Source organism: Toxorhynchites rutilus, chromosome 3, assembly GCF_029784135.1.
Source record: "Toxorhynchites rutilus septentrionalis strain SRP chromosome 3, ASM2978413v1, whole genome shotgun sequence".
NCBI lineage: Eukaryota > Metazoa > Arthropoda > Insecta > Diptera > Culicidae > Toxorhynchites > Toxorhynchites rutilus.
Genome location: NC_073746.1, coordinates 140833127 through 140853535, shown reverse-complemented (window position 1 = coordinate 140853535; position 20409 = coordinate 140833127). Strand labels below are relative to the sequence as shown.

The window sequence follows — 20409 nt, the reverse complement described above, 5'->3', positions numbered from 1 at the left end:
GCTGTTGTTTTGAGTTTGGTTGTTATCTTTATGCCAACATATCTCTTAGTTCCAAATTTCGGAGTCAAAATCATTCGCGACTTGCTGATAAAAATGGCCTATATATTATTATTTTTGAATAAAGGTCGGGACTACGGGGTTTAACCATTTAAATAATATAATTCAATGATTTTCATTTTCTAAATTTAAAGGGTGTCTCACATCAAATTGCATCACGGAAAAAACGCTGTAGAAATTCGCCCAGTAGACCGATCCTTTTGAAAATTTTAGACAGTAAAATAAAAACTATTAAACAACTTTTGGCATTTTCTTTTTATTCATACTTCGAGCCCAAGCCCGTATGCTCGCACCTTCCTCTTTACCCCGTCCATAAGGTTCTGTACAACGTCAGGTTGTAGTTTTTTTTTAACAGAAATCCATTTTCTCTTGAAGTCCGCCTCCGATATGACAACTTTTGGGTTCTTCCGGAGGGCCTGCTTCATAATCGCCCAATATTTCTCTATTGGGCGAAGCTCCGGCGCGTTGGGCGGGTTCATTTCCTTTGGCGCGAAGGTGACCCCGTTGGCTTCGTACCACTCCAACACGTCCTTTGAATAGTGGCACGAAGCGAGATCCGGCCAGAAGATGGTCGGGCCCTCGTGCTGCTTCAATAGTGGTAGTAAGCGCTTCTGTAGGCACTCCTTAAGGTAAACCTGCCCGTTTACCGTGCCGGTCATCACGAAGAGGGCGCTCCGTTTTCCGCAAGAGCAGATCGCTTGCCACACCATGTACTTTTTGGCAAACTTGGATAGTTTCTGCTTGCGAATCTCCTCCGAAACGCTGAATTTGTCCTCTGCGGAGAAGAACAACAGGCCCGGCAGCTGACGAAAGTCCGCTTTGACGTAGGTTTCGTCGTCCATTACCAGGCAATGCGGCTTCGTCAGCATTTCGGTGTACAGCGTCCGGGATCGCGTCTTCCCCACCATGTTTTGCCTTTCGTCGCGGTTAGGAGCCTTCTGAACCTTGTATGTACGCAGGCCCTCCCGCTGCTTGGTTCGCTGGACGAATGAACTTGACAAATTCAGCTTATTGGCGACATCCCGGACCGAACTTCTCGGATCACGTCTAAACTGCCTCACTACGCGCTCGTGATCTTTTTCACTGACGGAGCATCCATTTTTGCCGTTCTTCACCTTCCGGTCGATGGTTAGGTTCTCGAAGTATCGTTTTAGTACTCTGCTGACCGTGGATTGGACGATTCCCAGCATCTTACCGATGTCCCGATGTGACAACTCCGGATTCTCGAAATGAGTGCACAGGATTAATTCACGACGCTCTTTTTCATTCGACATTTTTCCAAATTTACGAAAAATGGACAGTGAAGCATGGCCAACGTGATCTATACACTCTTATCTGATTATAAGCGAAAGCTGAAGATATAATTCCTAAAAATTAAATTTCTACAGCGTTTTTTCCGTGATGCAATTTGATGTGACACACCCTTTAGTACTGGTTCTAGGCATGTTGATTCGAAAGAGGGCATTGCAATTTAAAACTGTTGTAGGTGGCGACACCATGAATAACATCAAATAAATCATTCGTTTGACATTTGACGTGACGGTGCTGCTGCAAGCATAGACTGCATGTGTGAACTGGTCGTGACGGTGACGAAACATGGACGTTCTTTTCCGTAACGTTCAATGTGAATCGCACTTAAATCGACAGGATTGACAAGTTGTGTACAGTCGTGAAACATGTCAACAAGGGTTCTGTTTTCTCAAACTCAATCTAACGATCTTATGAGCGCAAATTTGAGCTATTTGGATTCAGAAAACGGCAATAGACTTTTGGCGTTTGCATTTGCATTTTGCAAAACTGTTTCGGTGTGAGGTGGGCTTTGCTGCTGGCTGAGTTGAATATCTGGTGCTGATCGATGGAATTATCACTGGACCGAGTTATATTGCCATTTTGGTTGTCAAATCTGAAACCATCTGAGCAAAAGTTGGGAATTGAGCATCGTTTTATTGCAGTTGCAAAAAACTACATAAATACAAAGAAGTACTAGATGCACTAGAATGGCTATTCCAAAACGCTGACCTTCATCCAATTGAGAATAAGCAGGACTGTTTGAAGAAGCTGAAAGCCGAGTTGGAAAGCATTGGTACGTATGTTACTATACTTTTAGTAAACAGCGTACCAAGACGACTTGTTGGAGTTATTAAAGCTCGAGGAGGGTTAGAAAACGCAAACGACATATTTTATAATATTTTATAGTAACGGGTAACGTAAACGATCGGTGAGACATCTGGATTTTGTTTTTGAACTAAGAAAATTATGCTAATGTAACCTAAAACTCAAAAACAAATCACGTATATTTTACTTCCGGGCTTTCCAAGGTAGTTCTCACATGCAGGAATCGTGCATTTTTCTATTTGTGTTTGATTGTGCTCTCGAATTTCCTTCTTTAATTCAACCATTGTCAACATTTTTATAGTTTTCACTACTAAAAGAGGTAAATAAATAACATGTTATATATAAAATTGCGCAGAATTAAATTCCTTACAAACTCATCGCAATCAAATAATCTTTTATGATTATAACATTGTAATTTATGGAAAGAACTACAAACCTTCCATAAGCTCACATGGCAAAATTTAAAATCATTATCACTTTCACCGCAGCGCCGCCTAGGTGTAGATTTGTACGTTAGATCGCCAATAGGGACGCTACAAAAGTAGACCGATAGAGACAGCAAACGACACCATATTTTTTCCCGCTCTCTTGACATTTCTCTTCAGAAAGGTTTGTCGTTTCATAATGGAAATAATGGAAAGATATACGATCTCTCTTGACATTTCTCTTCAGAAAGGTTTGTCGTTTCATAATGGAAATAATGGAAAGATATACGATCCAACAACGAGTCGAGATTATTAAAATTAACTACCGAAATTTGGAGTCAATGTCCTCAACTTTAAGAGCACTACGTCCAATTTATAGTCGTCATAATCGTCCTGTCAGATCAAAAATTGAGCGTCTGGTGATAAAAATTTGAATCCACAGGCACAGTACAAACTGTTTCCGTGCCAGTGAGAAAAGAAGTGCCCATAGTGTCGAGAATATTGCTGCCGCTAGCGTATCAATTGAGGAAGACCCAAATCAGTCTCTCACACGTCGTTCTCAAGCGTTGGGCATCTCTGTCACGTCGTTGTGGCGAATTTTACGAAAAGATCTTGGCCTACATCCTTACAAAATCAAATTGACACAAGAACTGAAGCCGCTTGATCACCAGAAGCGTCGTATGTTCGTGAATTGGGCTGAGCAACAACTTGAAAATGATTCGGATTCTCATCGAAAAATCATCTTCAGCGATGAAGCTCATTTCTGGCTGAATGGCCTCGTCAATAAGCAAAATATGTGTCAGGCAGCCATCCACACGTACTCCATGAGTCACCATTGTATCCCGAAAACATTACGGTTTGGTGCGGTCACCTGGGCCATACTTCATCCGTGATGATTAAGACCTGCACGTTACTGTGAATGGGAGTCGCTACCACTCAATGATAACCGAATATTTATCGAATATCAAGTTTGGTGAGCGTGTTATCTCACGAAATGGCACAGTCAACGGGCCGCTTCGGTCGTGCGATTTGACGCCGTTAGACCATTTCCTGTGGGGCTACGTCAAGTCTATGGTCTATGCCAACAATCCAGCGACGATTGATGAACCGCGTACGATTATCGAACGTGAAATCCGATTTATGCTTAAAACCCGTCGAAAATTGGGTTCAACATCAGGACCCTCGATATTAAGAACACCCTGTATTTGGAAGCATTAGATGAACCTCTTCCACAATATTGGTTTACTGTTTACTGTGTCCAACTGTGAACATTCGATCAATAGGAACTCTCTTACGCCGAAAAAGACGACATTATGTAATTTACAGCATGTTTATAAGATAGGAATACTCTTACGTCTTAATTGCTACTGTGTAATTTACAACAGTATCGATAACATAAAAAATGTACACGAATAGTTTACTGTTACAGCTGAAGTACTAAATGAGCCTAATGAAATCAGGTGAGTTTTTGAAGATTAATCAAATAATGCTTCACATTTTTCCATTTTTTAATAGTTTTTTTTTATCTAAAATTATAATTTTGTACTTTTTTTTTTAATCCCTCCACTCACCCCCATCTCGAAAAAACTCTTATTCGAGAATCCTAGAGTTGGGTTAGAGTTAGTGCTCCCGTGGCCGAGTGGTTAGCGTCATAACTAACATGCCGGGTGTTCGGGTTCGATTCCCGTTCTGGTCGGGGGAATTTTTCGTCAAAGAAATTTCCTCCGACTTGCACTGTGATCACGCGTATTCTAGAGCTTGCCACTCAGAATGCATTCAATGCGTGTTATTTGGCATAGAAATCTCAACTAAGTACTAATAAAAATGACGCAAGTAATACTACGTTAAGACGGCGAAGTTCCTCTAGGAACGTTAGTGCCATTGAAGAAGAAGAAGCAAAAAATTTTTTTCAGCAAAAAATAATTAGTGCCCAAATTATTTTTTGCTGAAAAAAAAAATTTAAGACAATTTACAATTCCACAGGACAAAACAAGATATTTAGGTACGAGGTGAGCGGACAATAACATGTAAAGCAAAGATGTATGGATCCCAGTGGAAATAGTATTTCTTTTAAGGGATCCAATATAATATAAGAATGTGTGTGTCATAAGATGGGCAATTCATCCCTGAAATTTGAAACAATATTGTAAAATCAAAAGTATATATGTAGTTTATTACAGTTTATTACATCACAATTCACGAAATAAACTTTTCAAAATCGTTTAAAAAACATGGTAGAATGTTATTTTGAAATAGAAACGTTGCGTAAAACACGGTTAAACCAACACGTTAGACCCAAGGCATTGACTTTAAACTTGGTGATAATTATCGTTCAACCCACTCTTGGCATTCTTTTTGTTTATTTGACTTAGGCTCCATAGCTTCGGTTGTATCAGAGCAGGGTTTTATCGTGTATGTGTTTATCTTCTTTATACATATGGTAAATACCTCACTTTCGCCTCATCGGTGAAAGAGAATCATTTTTTCCCACTTTTCAGATAGACCGTACAGCGGGACAACTGATATTGTTGTGTTATTAATAGCACATATAATCCGATGTTTCTAATTACCAACAGCTGAGCATATGTGAACAGGGAGTAAATGAATCTCTTTCATTTGATGATTGTTGTTTGGACATAGTTATTCTAAAATAACACACAAACATGGTGAATTTAGGACCCTGAGATTTAAACTCACGATCACTCGCTAGTAAGCGAACAGGCAAACAATTTGACTAAGAGAACACCCCGTAGAACCCCCTGTAATTTGTAATAGAGCTCACGTCTCAATGTTCGAAATGTTGGGAAATTTCAAACGCCTATAGTTTTTAATACGACAGATTCAATTGATCGAAACGACATCATTGGATATTGTCTTCTTCGCATCAATTGAAAAAAAAAAACCAAGCGATAGTATGAACGCTACGAGATGTATGGACATCATATTTAAATAAGCACTGAAGTTGAACGAAAACATGTATAAATTGTGTAATAATATTTTTTTGCTGGGAACATCGGTCACCGCTGAAATCAGGACACACTTGATAGACATCATCGTTATATCAAACTACTATTTCCATTTTTTGCGTCATTCAGAAAACGAAAACAAACTTGTCAAAAGTCGAGCAGATAGAGCTTTAATTGGTCGACATAATATTGGCAATGTTTTGGATCGTGTTTGGCAGTACGATGCTCACACAAAAACCGATAATATCATTGCAAAGTGGTAACGTTATGTGTCACTTTTGGCTGATTTCTGGAAGTATTGTCACCACTATGTTGATATTTCTACAACTACAAGAACTACATGTAATCGAAGCCGCACGAAGAATAGAACAATCTTATTATATAAGATTGTAGTGATGGATATAAGATTATTTGAAAACACTCACTTGTGAGCAGAAGACATGTGTTCGCCGAATTCCGAAATCCTTTCGCCACCAGATTCAAAAATTCCAAATTTAATAACCGTTATATGAATTGTTTCGCAATCATGTTTTACACTTTAAATAGTTTGTACACAATATGTTTATTCCTCGAGCTCAGAGCAAGATATAAATACTGCAATACAAAAAAAAATAAAAAATGCTGTATGTCGAAAGGGCGACACTGTCGCATCTAAACGATCTGGATGCAACGCTGTCAGATGTTTCCCACGATCGTATCGTCAAACATGAACCTTCAATGAACCAACCAACCAACCAACTAACCAACCACTCACCACGTTGGATCGGATGGGATCATGTATGTCGGAAGATGTCGAAATTCACAGGAAATGCACGGCGATGGCGCTACGCTATTACACTCCGTCTGATGATCTTGTGTGATGTATGGACCCGTGACGAAATCGGCGCGTTGTGTCAGAGAATTTGCGGTCTTCAAATACAAAGTGCATCCAGGTGAGATGAGAGAGAGGTATGGGAATTCGACTAACAAAGAAACAGCGGAGAGCAAAAACAACAGAAATGAAAAAAAAACACTTCAAGACAACGAGCTAAAGAAGGACAAAGATCTTAACTTAAGATAAGTGGTTCTTAATGGTTTTCCAGGCAAAATAAGGATGGACGCTGGCAACGCAAAAAGTCACCGGAGGATCATCCTTGAGATCCTGCTGAACTCATCCCAGTTTATTTTCTCCTATTCGGCCAAAAGAGGTGCCGAAAAAAGGTGATCTTTGTTATCTAGCTTTTCCGATCGGAGGGTATGACTCCCAGCGGCGCGCCGTTGGGTTGGATGGGATGGGAAAAAGTTGGTCCAATCATTTCTCCTCTTACCTTTGCTTCCAATTGCCGCCCGTTCGATAATTGCTTCCTGTTTGTGAGTGTACGCAGCCAACTCTGGAGCTGGAGGAGTGATTATAAAATCAACTCCTGCACAGAACTGTGAAGCCGCCGACTGTAGGCTCGTTTCCGCCGAAAATGGTTTCGATTGAAGTATTCAAGTTTATGGCACTTCTGTAATTGTCTTCTTCTACTCTGCCCAACGATCTCGTTGTATGGCGTTGGGGTTGACTTCCGCATCTAAATGATGGTTCGACGATCGATATTTTACGCTTCAATATCAACACCAAGTTTACGCATACTCTTGTTTTTTTTCTCTGTTTCGATCACAATCTTTCCCGAAATTCACCGATTCATACCAATATCATTTTCCATTCACTTATATTTGGTTTCATTTCATTTCCAGATCACTTCTGCAACGATGCACTTTTGCGCGGCTACACTTCGGTGACCCAATTCGGCCAGGCACACAGTATACAACCCCTTCAGGGAAATCCCTTCAAGTTACTCAAATTTTCGTTCCAGCGTAATTAGCAACTGATACCACAATATATGCCCATTGAGCAAAAGTGAGTGAACAAAAAAAACTATTCAAAGTTAACACTATTAACACCTTGTAAATTTCGTTCTCGTATCAACCGGAATCGTTTTCTGGAGATTTGCAACGGATCAGCGAAACCTTTCCATGAATGATCACTGCAGAACCAGACAAACAACTGAAAAGCATCTACCTCCGTTTACCAGACTTAACTGCCTTCCAAGTAAGACTGAGTGCGCCCCGACCTGGAGGGTAAGATTACTGAGTTACCACGCTCTCACGCTCTTCTTTACTGAAGTGATCCGTGTGCGTATGTGTGCGTGAGTTTCTGCTGATCTTTGACTCTGCTGCTATGCATCCATGGGAGGGTTGATCGGTGCGAGTCTCAACATAAGCTTTTCCTATGCTTCGCACACTCCCTTATTTATGTTGCTGAGTTACAATCTTCTCGGTGAGTGCACATCTTGGCACTGTTGTGATCCCGCTTACTCTACTGCCTGCTGGGTCGCATGTCTCGCTTCCGCCGCATAAAACACTTATCGTCGGAACCAAACATTTTGTTTTCCTCTCTCGGCTCATGGTTTTGCTTGCTTTCATTGCACTGTTGATCCAAGCGACCGCGGATTAAGAACCGTTCAACAAAGAACCTTCTGTGCGAGGATGCAACGGCGTAGAGTGTTATGAGCGACGTCAGGGAAGAAATGATCGTGACCCCTCCCGCTGATTTTTTTCGTTGTTGTTCGATTTACATTCATCCCGAGCCGGAGTCGGAAGATTCGGATGCGTGCAGGTGAGCGAGAGGCCGGGAAGTGGCGGTGACGTGCACCCCAGAACCAATCAGAATCTTTCGGATTCTTTTAAACTTGGACGTTGTGCCTTACACTCTTCCGCTGGAGTTGAAGCTTTCGTTTGAATGTGAACTGCTCATACCTGTTACGTTCGCAGTCAATGGGAGGAAAAGAGATGGGTGTAGTGCCCTGCTGCAGATCGCTATGTATGAATAAAATCTAGCGAAACAATTTTTTTTCGATGTGTGTGCGACACAAAATTCCATATCCTGTACCTATGAAAATATGAATGAATGGATGGGGGAATTACGCGAGTTGACCACCCCAGAGGAAGTGGAGGTAGGCCATTTTTAGGTAATGAGTGTATGGAGGGCTGGAATGAGTATGCATGAATGAACGATTGAAGCGTAATCCTTTCAAATAACAAATAAACATAATGACGGCAATGCAAATCTAAACTAACTCGATACCTGAATGCCTTTCGGAATCAATGAGCACATTTTTATGTACCGAAACATATCCTAACTGTACCATTGAAACGAATCGTATGGCTCTTCACAGAGTGGCATCATGTCTGGCGTTTCGAAAGTCATATCGTATACGGAATAAGAAAGAATACATGAAGAAACTGGGTACATTAACAATGAAAACTCTGATCCATCCCATCCTCTATAAATGACAATATCTCTAAATTACCGGTAGCAGCTGTGGTAAAACCATTCATAGATCGTTTGGCAATCGAATGAAAAAATGACCACGGCCTGGCTAACCAGAGGCGACCTAGAATGTAAAACAATTCAAGCACCAACGGAACTCAGAACGATCAGAAATGTGTCTAAACCACAACAATTTGACATCACACTGTATCCATACAAAGTACACCAAAGCGCATTTTCTGAACTAATGCATCTTAAGGATTCTGTTACTGAACAACAAAAAGTTCCGATTATCAATAAGTAATAAGCTAATCGGATGTACTTTGTTAATTTATTTCCACAATATGGCCATCAAATTTTACAAATGTAACCGCTACGCTTCGACTAAGTTCTACTGTACTGTAAAGAAAATCTATGTGTTTTTGTTTGTTTTTATATTCTAACATCTCAAAGCAATACTAGTGTAATTACTTACAGTGTATCCCAGAACAGGTGTCACAGAAGTGAACTGTGATTACATAGAAAAAAAACAACCAAATACATTTTTTTATTTCAACTACCCATTTTATAGAAAGCTGCCATACCGAAACTGTCACATTTATCTTATTTTGCGCAATTGTTCTGCGAATTCGTCACTGCTGGTGCGCACCTTCGTCTAGGTCATGCGGGGTCGATCAAATTTATTTTTCAAGTGCATTTTGCCTGAAAACAAAATTGTCTAGCAACTTTTTCCACATGCTGTCAAATGTATCTCCTATAAAAGGAGCGAACGTTTTCGTGACTCAAGTTTTGTCTATTTACCTTTTTGACGCATCCAGAATTGAAATAAACGTTGTAATTTGTGTTAATCGTACTTTTTAGTTGTTTTAATGGTAGAAAAAAGTTCAAATGAAACAATTCTGGCGTTGAGAATCATAAAAAGTCAACATTTGACAAGAAGGAAAATTGAATTATAATTAGGTTTAGAGAAGTTTAGAAACCAATAATAGTGAAATTTTAGTATCTGCAAAAATGTCAGTTGGACCCTTATGATTTGAAACATTAATTGATGAAAAAATGTGATTGATTCATTTCTATTAACACATTAAGGATCGCTCACGAGTTATCAAGGATTTTGCGTTCCGTCTGTTACGTGTTTCGTGTTCCGTCTGGCTCGCCTTTTTCTCATCCACGCCGAAGGAAACGATCTCATTAGTGGAATCCGAACGTACAAGTTTTCCCCAAAACGTGCGGTCCCAGGTGGATGTCTTACAGATTTTTATTGCGGTCCTTAATATGTTAGTTCGATTATTTTTGCCTTTAATAACAATACTTTCTCTATATAGAGAATTATTGTAAGAAAAGTAACACTTTTTTCAAGAGACTTTTGGTTCGGAGAGTGTCGGCATTGGGAACGACAAAATCAACTATCGATCCGCAAGGACCGACGAGAACTAGACGAAAAGTCCCCTAGTTTGGTCAGGGCTCAACATGTTAATAATGTTCTTCGTTCTTAAAGACCTTTCTCCATTTTGTCGCAAATTGACACTGTCAGACTTCTTAAACCATTGTACGAAAGACGGATCGTCGAATCACTCCGGATTGTTTGACATTCCTAAAAATGTCACACGGTTTGAACTTTTGCAAGTACGATTTAAAAACTGGCATTCGCACGGCTTCCATGTATGGAATGTACGTAAAAGGAAGTGGATCGTCGTTAAATTTAAAATTTAATTTAATTGTAGTTGTTAAACTATTACAAACAAACTGAGAATAACGGACAGCTATTCGAAAAATGATACTTTTTCATGTCAAATTGAGAGCTTAATTTATAAACTACAACCTATCATTAATTTAATTTAATTTTGTATGACTTTATTGGGCAATAAGTTCGGTTTAAAGCAAATATGTGCGGAAGGTGTTTCAATAACAAAACCTAACAACCAACAAAACCTAATGAAACACAAACATATGTAAATTCTTCTACAGTGTTACTTCGATGAATGAACACACATTGTGATGCAAGAAAACCCCATTCGATTGAACCTCTTAAGGGGTTATTCTAGTGTAGAGACACGAATTTCGGACATTTCTTCGAGCTCCGTAAAAATAAAAGAATGAATATTTTTACTATCCATTATATCATTATTTGTTCATCTACCTTTTAATAAAAAAAACAAAAATTGTACAGGAAAAAATATTTATAACGAGAATAGTTATGAGCTGATGAAGTCAGAGGGTTAAAAAAAAGTTGTGCTATGGCGTATACGATTCCAGCCCTTCTGACTATCTGAAACAAAAAAAATCGAACGGACTCTGAATCAGTAAAGATGCCGCTATCGCACGAACCTCGGACAAGTCAAAAACATCTTTTTTGACAAAATGGCGGCCATTTGTAAAACTATCCATTATATCATTATTTGTTCATCTATTAACAAAAAAAAAAAACAAAAATTGTACAGCCAAAAAATATTTATAACATTAATAGTTATGAGCTGATGAAGTGAGATAGTTAAAAAAAAAGACGGCGTTTGCCACTCGCCACAGCTTTCACAGTTGGAAAATGTCTTCCCATCCAGCTTGTGACATGTTGTTCAGTAAATTACATTTAATGCGACGTGCCGGAGAAACACTTTGCCACTCACTGAAACTAATTGTTGCCTTGATGAGCGCCAAACCGAACCTGCTCTGTTCTTGATGCGGGTTTTCTAATTGTCGTGAGCAGCTTTGCAAGCCAACTCGAGCACTCCGACGGCCGAAACTCTATAATCGCTGTTAGGTATACTGGTGCTCCGGCACCAATCCGTTCGGCCTAGTTACCCTTGCGGAGCAATCAGTGAATGCGATCAACAGGGAACTGGAGACCTGCACGGTTCGAGTGAGACTTTGCCTTTCCCTTAACTTGTCCTCCTTTGTTACGCCCACGATGCCGATGCCGTACAACCACACGGGTTTACGGCTTGAAAGAAAATAAGATATTTTTTTGGGGTCCGCGTGTTTTATACTCTAGCGGTACACACTCACAGCATAGAAACAAATCGGCAGACTCAGCCAGAGGGGCGAGTCCAACGAGACGAACGAATGAGCGTTAAAAGGGAGCGATGGCAAAAAAATACATTCATTACGATTTGTTCGCTCGTTGGATTCACATGCAGGCTAAAAAGGGTCCTTTTCAGGATCACAAAATTATCTTCAATCTAAAGAGTTTATTGCTTTGTTATCACTCGATATCCCCATCTTGTTTGGCTAAACCTTCCTGTTTAGCGATTTGTTGCCACTCGCCACAGCTTTCACAGTTGGAAAATTTCTTCCCATCCAGCTTTGTGACATGTTGTACAGTAAATTACATTCAATGCGACGTGCCGAAGCGCCACTCAGTGTCGCATTGGAGGCGATTTTAACCTGTAATTGAACATTTGCGATGACAGTGGTACAGTGTCGACTTTCAATGTGGGGTCATAATTTGGATCTCTATGTGTACAAAAATGTCCAACTAAATAAGTCGCATTACATGTCCGTCCAATTAGCTAAATGTCGAACTAATTGTAAATTACTGTACTTTCAATCTGGAAACAATTTAAGAATGGGTGAAAATTGAATAATCAGGAAAGTCCCCAACTATCAATAAGCTCAGAACTACTGCCAAATTCACATACTCATCATATCCTGGCAAACAAATTATGAAAAAATCAATTTGTGTTTTATTATTATTTTGGATATTGTTTTAGAAAGCATTGAACTGTATTTCCTAAACTCTTTTTTGGAAGGTTTAATGGCCCTGAAAAGCGCCTTGTTTTATGGAATGGTTCCAATAAACTTAGTACTCGTGGTTTTGAAAAAAAACATTTCGAACGCCCTCGATGCCGCCTTGTTCTGGATTTACCACCAAAGCAGTTTGTATAAAGAACAAACTTTTTTCTTCTGCTACCTGATGCCGTTTTGCGATTGCGTTTGCCACTCGCCACTCGCTGCAACTGCCTGTTGTCTTGATGTCCACCGAACCGAATGTGTTCTGTTCCGAATGCGGGTTTTCTTATCGTCGCGAGCAGCTTTGCCAGCTAACTCGATCACTTCGGCGGCCGAAACTATATAACGACGGCTAGGTGGACTGGTGCACTGGTACTAACGCGCTCGGCCTAGCTACCCTTGCGGGGAACTCCAGATCAACACGGTTCGAGCGGGATTTTGCCTTTCCCTTCACTTTTCCTCCTTTACCATGTCCAGACATGGCTGCTAGGGTTGGTTTGTTGATGTGTTGTGATGAGAACCGATGTGGTGTACGGTTTGAATGAGAATGATCGTTACGGCAGCGGAGCGGGGATTTTTAAGCTGACTGGCTGGCTCGAGAATTACGCACGTGTGAGACTGCGACCAATGTTTCGTTCATTTTTTTCTTTTTCCTTTCCAATCGTGCTTCATTATATTGCGCTGCTGCTCTGGTTGCCCGTTTTGGTCGTTACGATTTGAGGAGCACAAGATGGACCAATCAAAAATGTGCACATAGTGCATTTTGACAATGCTTGATATTTCACAATTATTCAATTATTTATCTCAAGAAAAATGAAATGTTATTCGTTATGATAGATGCGTAGATATATTTCCTATCAATTGATGCAAAAACCTTTGCGATCTATTGAGAAATGCTCGAGTTATAAGCGTTCCAAATCTTGCATTTTTTCCTACTTGTTCAGTGCCTAGATTTCCATTTCACCCCCTATATCTTCCGGTTAGACGTAGTCCTACGTCAAAATTGTGCCATGGCGTACATGATTCCAGCCCTTCTGATTATCTGAAACTAAAAAAAATCGAACAGATTCTGAATCAGTAAAGATGCCGCTATCGCATGAACCTCGGACAAGTCAAAAACATCTTTTTTTGACAAAATGGTGGCCATTTGAAAAACAAAATGCGTTTAAAACGTTTTTTCTTACGTTTCCTATTTTTTTAAAAATAGTAAAATTTAAAAAATATTAGTTTTAGATGATCATGCGATAAAGAGATGCCTGTAGATTGTATCCATATAAATACGACATGAATCGGTTCAGTAGAACTTGAGGAATCGCGTACGCCAGTTTGGAAAAACTAGTTTAGAGAAAAACGCGCTTGAAGTTCATTATTCTGGCCGTACCAGATTAGATATCGCATCACCAAAATGGCTCTAACTCGGTGAATAATAGGATTTTCGATAAGCCCTTTCTAGGGTATATGAATGCCTAAACTACAGAAATATGAAGAAAAAATGTTTGATTTTTTTCAAATTTCTAGACTAGAATACTCCCTTAAAGGAAAAGGTGCAGGTTTTTTCCAATGTTCAATTTTTTGAACAGTCATTTCTCGGAAAATGAATTATTGGAAAAAAACAAATTATTGAATATTTAAATTCTCTACCGCCAACAATCAAAATAACACCAATGGCTTTCATCAAAAAAATATTTTATGGTAATAATTTAAAACAAACCGATGATTTTTAGATGCAGTTGAAGATGATTCAACGATTCAACGTTTGGCGTCGTGTGTACAAACTGACTAGGGTAAGTGTACCAATTATGGAGGACATATGTCACCAACTTGCAGAAATTGGCAATAGTTCAAAAGTATACAAAAGTATACTTTTTCGAGCAGTTTGAACTCTGTTTTTGAAGATTCCCGCTCTCAACCGTTTTCGAGCGGTTATCGGTCCGATGTCGACCGAGCGCCATAAAATGTTACAAAAGTGCCGGAATCTAATCCCGCTTTGCCCCCCGCAAGTAGCACTGCCTATAGTTTCAGCTATAAATGAACTCGATACATCAACTGAGCGAAACGGCATCACTGCAAGTATTGTTTTTTCTCTTTCTATCAGAACTGTCATTTAAAACAAAACAGAAAATGTATCGAGAATCAGATGTCGTAAGTACGAGAAGTTTTTCAATTAGGTTACGATTTATTGTTTTATATTATATTTTTCCAGTTTGTTCACATGGTTTCACCAGATTGGGTCGCCTACATGATGCAGAATTCATTTGCCGTGCAACAAATAAGACAGCAACACCAAACAATTGGTCGGTATACATGCCTCCTCCGATTTGTAATCCTGATGGAGCTGGATTATCTGGGATGATTATGCTATCACCTATCACCTTCAGGGGTAAGGAAAATTTCAATTTATATAGTTTTCTTCGATATTTGCTGTGAATACAATTTTCATTTCAGTGAGGCCACAATACTTCAATTAAGTAGTTGTTGGTTCACACTCGAACGTTTCGTGGTCTTCGGATGGGACACATGCTTCCGCATACAAATGGTTTCACCAGAGTGGACTACCCACACGATGCAGAATCCATTGCAGTGCAGTAAGTAACAGCAGCATCCAGCAGTTGGTGGCCACCCACTCCTGCCCCCCGCCACGCTGTAAAAAAACAATATCTGAGCACATCCGTAAAATTATGCGCAATCATCGTGATACGACGAGAAATACCGTCACGATAGCAAGTACATAGTGCGGTAAAATATGAATTGAATCAGATATAATTTAATCAATTAATGTTTTGTTTCAGTGATGCAGTATGCAATATGCAATATGCTAAAAAAGATCATAGAAAATCATATACATACAATATCATATACAATTAAATGCAATGTGTAATACATTTGTTTATATTTATAAAGAAATAAATAATTCCTATCAACGGTATATTTTTTTCATCACTTTTTATTCTCATTATCATGAAAAACAAAATAAAACCATAATAGAGTCGAGTAGTTTTTCGGTCGGTCGACGCGGTGCCAGATTGGCACAGTGTTGGCCCATAATTGGTTGTCAAATACGAAGGATAGGTCGACAAAATCATTGCAAAATGGCACGATATCGGTATCGTTGTCGACACCATTTCTTGGGACCAACCTGACACAACAAAGTAGACTAGGTTCCCACTGATATTTCGATGATCAATTGACTAAATTGTATAAAAAACATATTTGAAAATGCCACTTCAATGTACCCATTATAGTAATAATGTTCCTGAAGTTTCGAAATAAGTGTACCCTTTATGGCAGGTGTTTGCAGATTTTTTTTATGGCAGAGAACTTTTTATAGCAAAACATTTGACGGAGCACCTGCATTATTACATCAATGAAACAAACCCTATTTGCGCTCACATTACCCAACTGGAAACTACACTCTATTTCGGATACGTGTCCCAGTTACACGACATCTGACCCGGAGTAAACAAAATAAATTACTATATGCCCAGTGAAATTAAAAAATTGTTTTGACGTAGGACTACGTCTTTCATTTCTATACCGGGGTGTAAAATCAAAGTTTCGAAAACGACGAAAAGACCGAGATTTTGAGCGTTAATAGCTCCTAAACAACCGAACGAAATGGTATGATAAGCACTTCATTCGAAAGATAAAATTTCTACGCGTTATATACTTGTTATTTTTTCATCCAGAAACTTGTTTCAATAGCCTTAAAATTGTTTTTAAAACAGGCTATTGAAATCACTAATTGGTATACAAGCGAGCGCCGCTCGGAAATCCACTCAGTTATAATTGAACAGCGATTGGAGCATGTTGTCGCTGTTGTGGTGAAGCTAACTTCGTTTATCATGAAAGCGCTGACGAACGGTGTCACAAAGAGTCTGTTTGTGCACCTTAGGCCAGAAGGGAATCCATCAGGAGGAGAGTGATGCCACAAACGGTTCCACTTGAAACATCGGAGCAGCCACCACACACACACATAGAAGCGCGGAACTATTTTCGTTTGGTTGCCATCCAGCATCGAGAAGATTCCGGAAAAATGTCATCGTTACTGAAAAATAATCTATCAGTTCCCCTTGGAATTGAAAAATACATTTATGCGAAAGAGTTTATTTTGATGTTTTCTATTCATATAACACTGCGATCAAATACATTTGGTTTAGTGATTTTTCAATCAAGTGCAATTAACAGGTGGTTATCGAGTTAGCATTAACCACTGGTGGGCTTCGAGTATCGAGGAGAATTTGGAAAGATGTTATCGTTATCGTCAAGTGCAGGAAAGCTTCTGAAGATTATTCTTCCCCAACAGTGGGATATTTTCATATACAATATTGGATGCGCGCGCAACGGAAAATGTTTCGCATCGCGAAAATCATATAATTTTCAATCGATTATTGCTCAGTCGCTGAAAGTTTCAAACTCGTAGAGTTCATTCTCCTCTAGTTTGCCTTCCAAATTGCCATCGTAAACCACACCTTCTCTCGATTCAATCGCGGACAAAAAGTATACTTAAGCGATATTCTGGTGGTGAAACGCATTCATTTTTCGTCAGGACATCGACAAGACAACATCGTTACTGAACGAGCTGGACGGCGAGTGATCGAGGGATTCATTACCTGGCCTGACCTGACCTGAAACGCATTCAGTTTGTTTAGAACTGTGAGGGAGCGCAGAAAAGCCGATCCATCAGAAGGAGATGATCAGGCGACCAAGAGAACATCAGCATCGAAAAACATCGGAAAAATCGGATACACGCACGAAACTATTTTCGTTTGGTTGCCATCCATCATCGACAAGATTCCGGAAAGATGTTATCGTTGCTGAGAAATAATCTGCCAGTTCCCCTGGGGATTGAAAAAATCATTCAAGCGAAAGAGTTTATTTTAATGTTTTCTAACCATACAATACTGCGACCAATGTATTTGGTTTTATGATTTTTCAATCAAATGCAATTAACAGGTGGTTATCGAGTTAGCATTAACCACTGGTGGGCTTCAAGTATAGAGGAGAGTCTGGAAAGATGTTATCGTTGCTGAAAAATAATCTGCCATCAAGTGAAAGAGTTTATTATGTTTTCTATCCATATAATACTGCGACCAAATACAATTGGTTTTGTGATTCTTCAATCAAATGCGATCAACATAAGACCACGTCTTTCGGCAATTTATTGGAGGTGCTGTGAATCTTAAGAAGGAATTCCCGCTCTACGCGCACTGGCAAATGATGTTTACTCAACAATTTCTCAAACGAGAAATGGATGTTGTGAGAAAGGATGAGCGAATGCAAAATTTATGTAGACTGATTTGATGCGACCGATATTTTGTCTATTGGAAATGGAATACGAATCATATAAAGATACAAACAATGTATTATGTATTATTCAACTTTCGTGTGATTGCTTCTTTTGCTGCATATTGTGCCTTCAACGTAACGCTCTCGTTTTCGAAGTCCCCCAAATATTCATTCATTCATTCATTCAGAATTGATTCAGATGCAACTTGAAACAAATGATGACTAAATCAACGATAGTCCTACGTCACCCTTGCGGTTATACCACAGATATAACCCACTTCCTGTTTTTTCAAGGTGGGTTTTCAAATGGGAGCACTTGCTAGCACTTCGCGGAGGGCAAATTTACTGCGGAGCACCATTTGAAAACCCCTGCATTATGGTAATAGTCGGAGTCACATGGAAAAAGTGTTAACAGGATTCAAATAATACTTTAATAATAATTTTTAAATAAAACTATGCTTCTGAATCATAGTCCTAATATGCAATACTTTGTCGTTGATTCTACACTTGACAAAAATTATGGGAACGAAGCGTGATCATTTCGAAGCTTCATTTAAAGCTTCAAGTTTTTAAATGTCTTTAAATTGACTGCTTCTATCTTTTTGTGTGTAAGTGTAGTGGATAACAATACTGGAAAGAAAAACACCGATTTTTTCTGTTTTTGTAGATATTTTGTAGATTAACACAGTGTTTTATTAACCAAGTCAATAGTAAATCCAATTAACCTTATCAATCTGAATTCATTTGATTCCAAGAACGCCCCTGTAGGTAATTTTACTACAGGAAAAAGTTTTGATAGAATGAAAAATTTCCCATTTTCTAATGAATACTTTTTCAATAATGCAATTATTCCCAAATCAGAAGGCGGTTCTGAAAAATCCAATAAATTCTGTACAAGACTCATTATTTATTATTCATTATTCGGCAATTTTTGCCTAATTTTTGCTTTTGCTTTGATCGATTCTCTTAACTAACTTTCTCTTACGATACCATGTCCTTCCAGACAGATTTTGTGCCAAATAATTTCAATATGCAAAGAACATCAACCAATTATTTGTATTCAAAATTTAAAAAAATAAGAACATCCGGGATGATAATCTGAGAGAGGGTAGAAAATTTCTCTAATAATTGGGTATCTGGCCGGATACCAAATATTGACCGGATAGGAAGGATACCGAATATCCGTTTCATCTCTAGATTAGACTGTTGTTAAAAGTATCTATCATCCAGTTTGTAAAATAACTACCTGTTCCTCGTTGCCTCGTCTCTCTGCTAGCTGACAGGAGAATCACAAAGGCGTGAGGGCTGTGATGCAGTTTTCGCTTCTCTTCGGGAACTGAACAAAGGATATCAACACATTCACCTAAGATTTCAATTTTCAATAGAGTGAATCAAACAAATATGCTTCGGTCGGACACGAATAGTTCTTTTTCACAACACTACTGAGCGTTTAATAGCGCCCTATGATATGCAAATGCACGAGTAACTCGTTTCGAGAAAAATCGAACTCAAATCGAAATAGTTTTAGTATTATGTATATTTTTCAAGTTCAAATTTTCGGTGTACTAGATTTAGAGCAAAAATTGTCTCGTAGAGAAATGTAAAATTTTTGGGTTCGTAAACAAAGCTGGTCAAAAGCATTTTTTTTTATCTGTATTATAGTGACTTTCAACTCATTTGGCTGGTTCGTCACTTTAACTTCCATTTTTGGAAGAATGTCGGGAGTGAGAATTGAACTCGTGACCTTTAGCATAAGAGGCATGGATGTTACCACTACGCCAGATCGCCTCCACGGTCAAAAGCATGTCAAAATGGTCGAAACGAACAAAAATCACTCGTTTCGAAATACGCAATGTCACCCCTGGTTTTCAGCTTTGCAGCTATTTCGTACAACCATAATAGAAACAAGGCAGCCTTCGATATTGCGATAATTGGCTGGAGATGTAAAATTGTACCAATTATGGTAATACAAAAATACAAGTTTATTTCGATAAAATCGTATAAGTTGGTCGAATCACAACATTAAGAAGGTTGTAATGTATCCGTCTACACTGTATTTGCATCATAACAGTCACTTCACAGCATAAAAATCTCATTATTTCGAACACATATTCCTTAGAAAAATGCCAAGAAGCAAGCATCAATGGGACACACTATTTTGAGACTAAAATTTTCAACAATAGAACAATGTTTCGCATGGAATCCTTATTGAAGCATTTAAAATAATATGTCTAAAATGTCGTGTCAAATGTATCCCACTCGTTCTTTTGAAATGCCGACGGCCTCAGCTAACTCGCGTAACTTCACTTCATGTTACGATCATTCATTCGAGTCGATGCAATTGTTTTACGATTTATGGATTCGTAGCTTCCAGAGCGAGGTGCTTGTACGGCCCATTTTAAATTCACTAAACCACCGATAAACTGTTGTCCTCGAAGGAGCAGAAGTGGAATAACATTTCGTCAACCACTGCATTGTTCAGGAGTTTTTCCCATCAAAAAACAATGTTTGATCATAAAACGATATTCCTCTTTCAATT

At 38.9% G+C, this 20409-nt stretch overlaps 1 protein-coding gene across 2 annotated transcripts in view; it reads right to left on the bottom strand.

The window, feature by feature from the left end:
• Positions 1 to 20409, bottom strand: part of LOC129777578 (protein decapentaplegic) — a 95113-nt gene that overhangs the window by 19497 nt on the left and 55207 nt on the right. Inside the window, exon 1 of one of the 2 annotated variants that reach the window (XM_055783943.1) lies at positions 6871 to 7632. The exons of the other annotated variant lie outside the window; for it this stretch is intronic. The gene's annotated coding sequence lies outside the window, so the exon portion shown is untranslated. Of the gene's footprint in view, positions 1 to 6870; positions 7633 to 20409 lie in introns of those variants that run through there. 2 annotated transcript variants of the gene reach the window in all.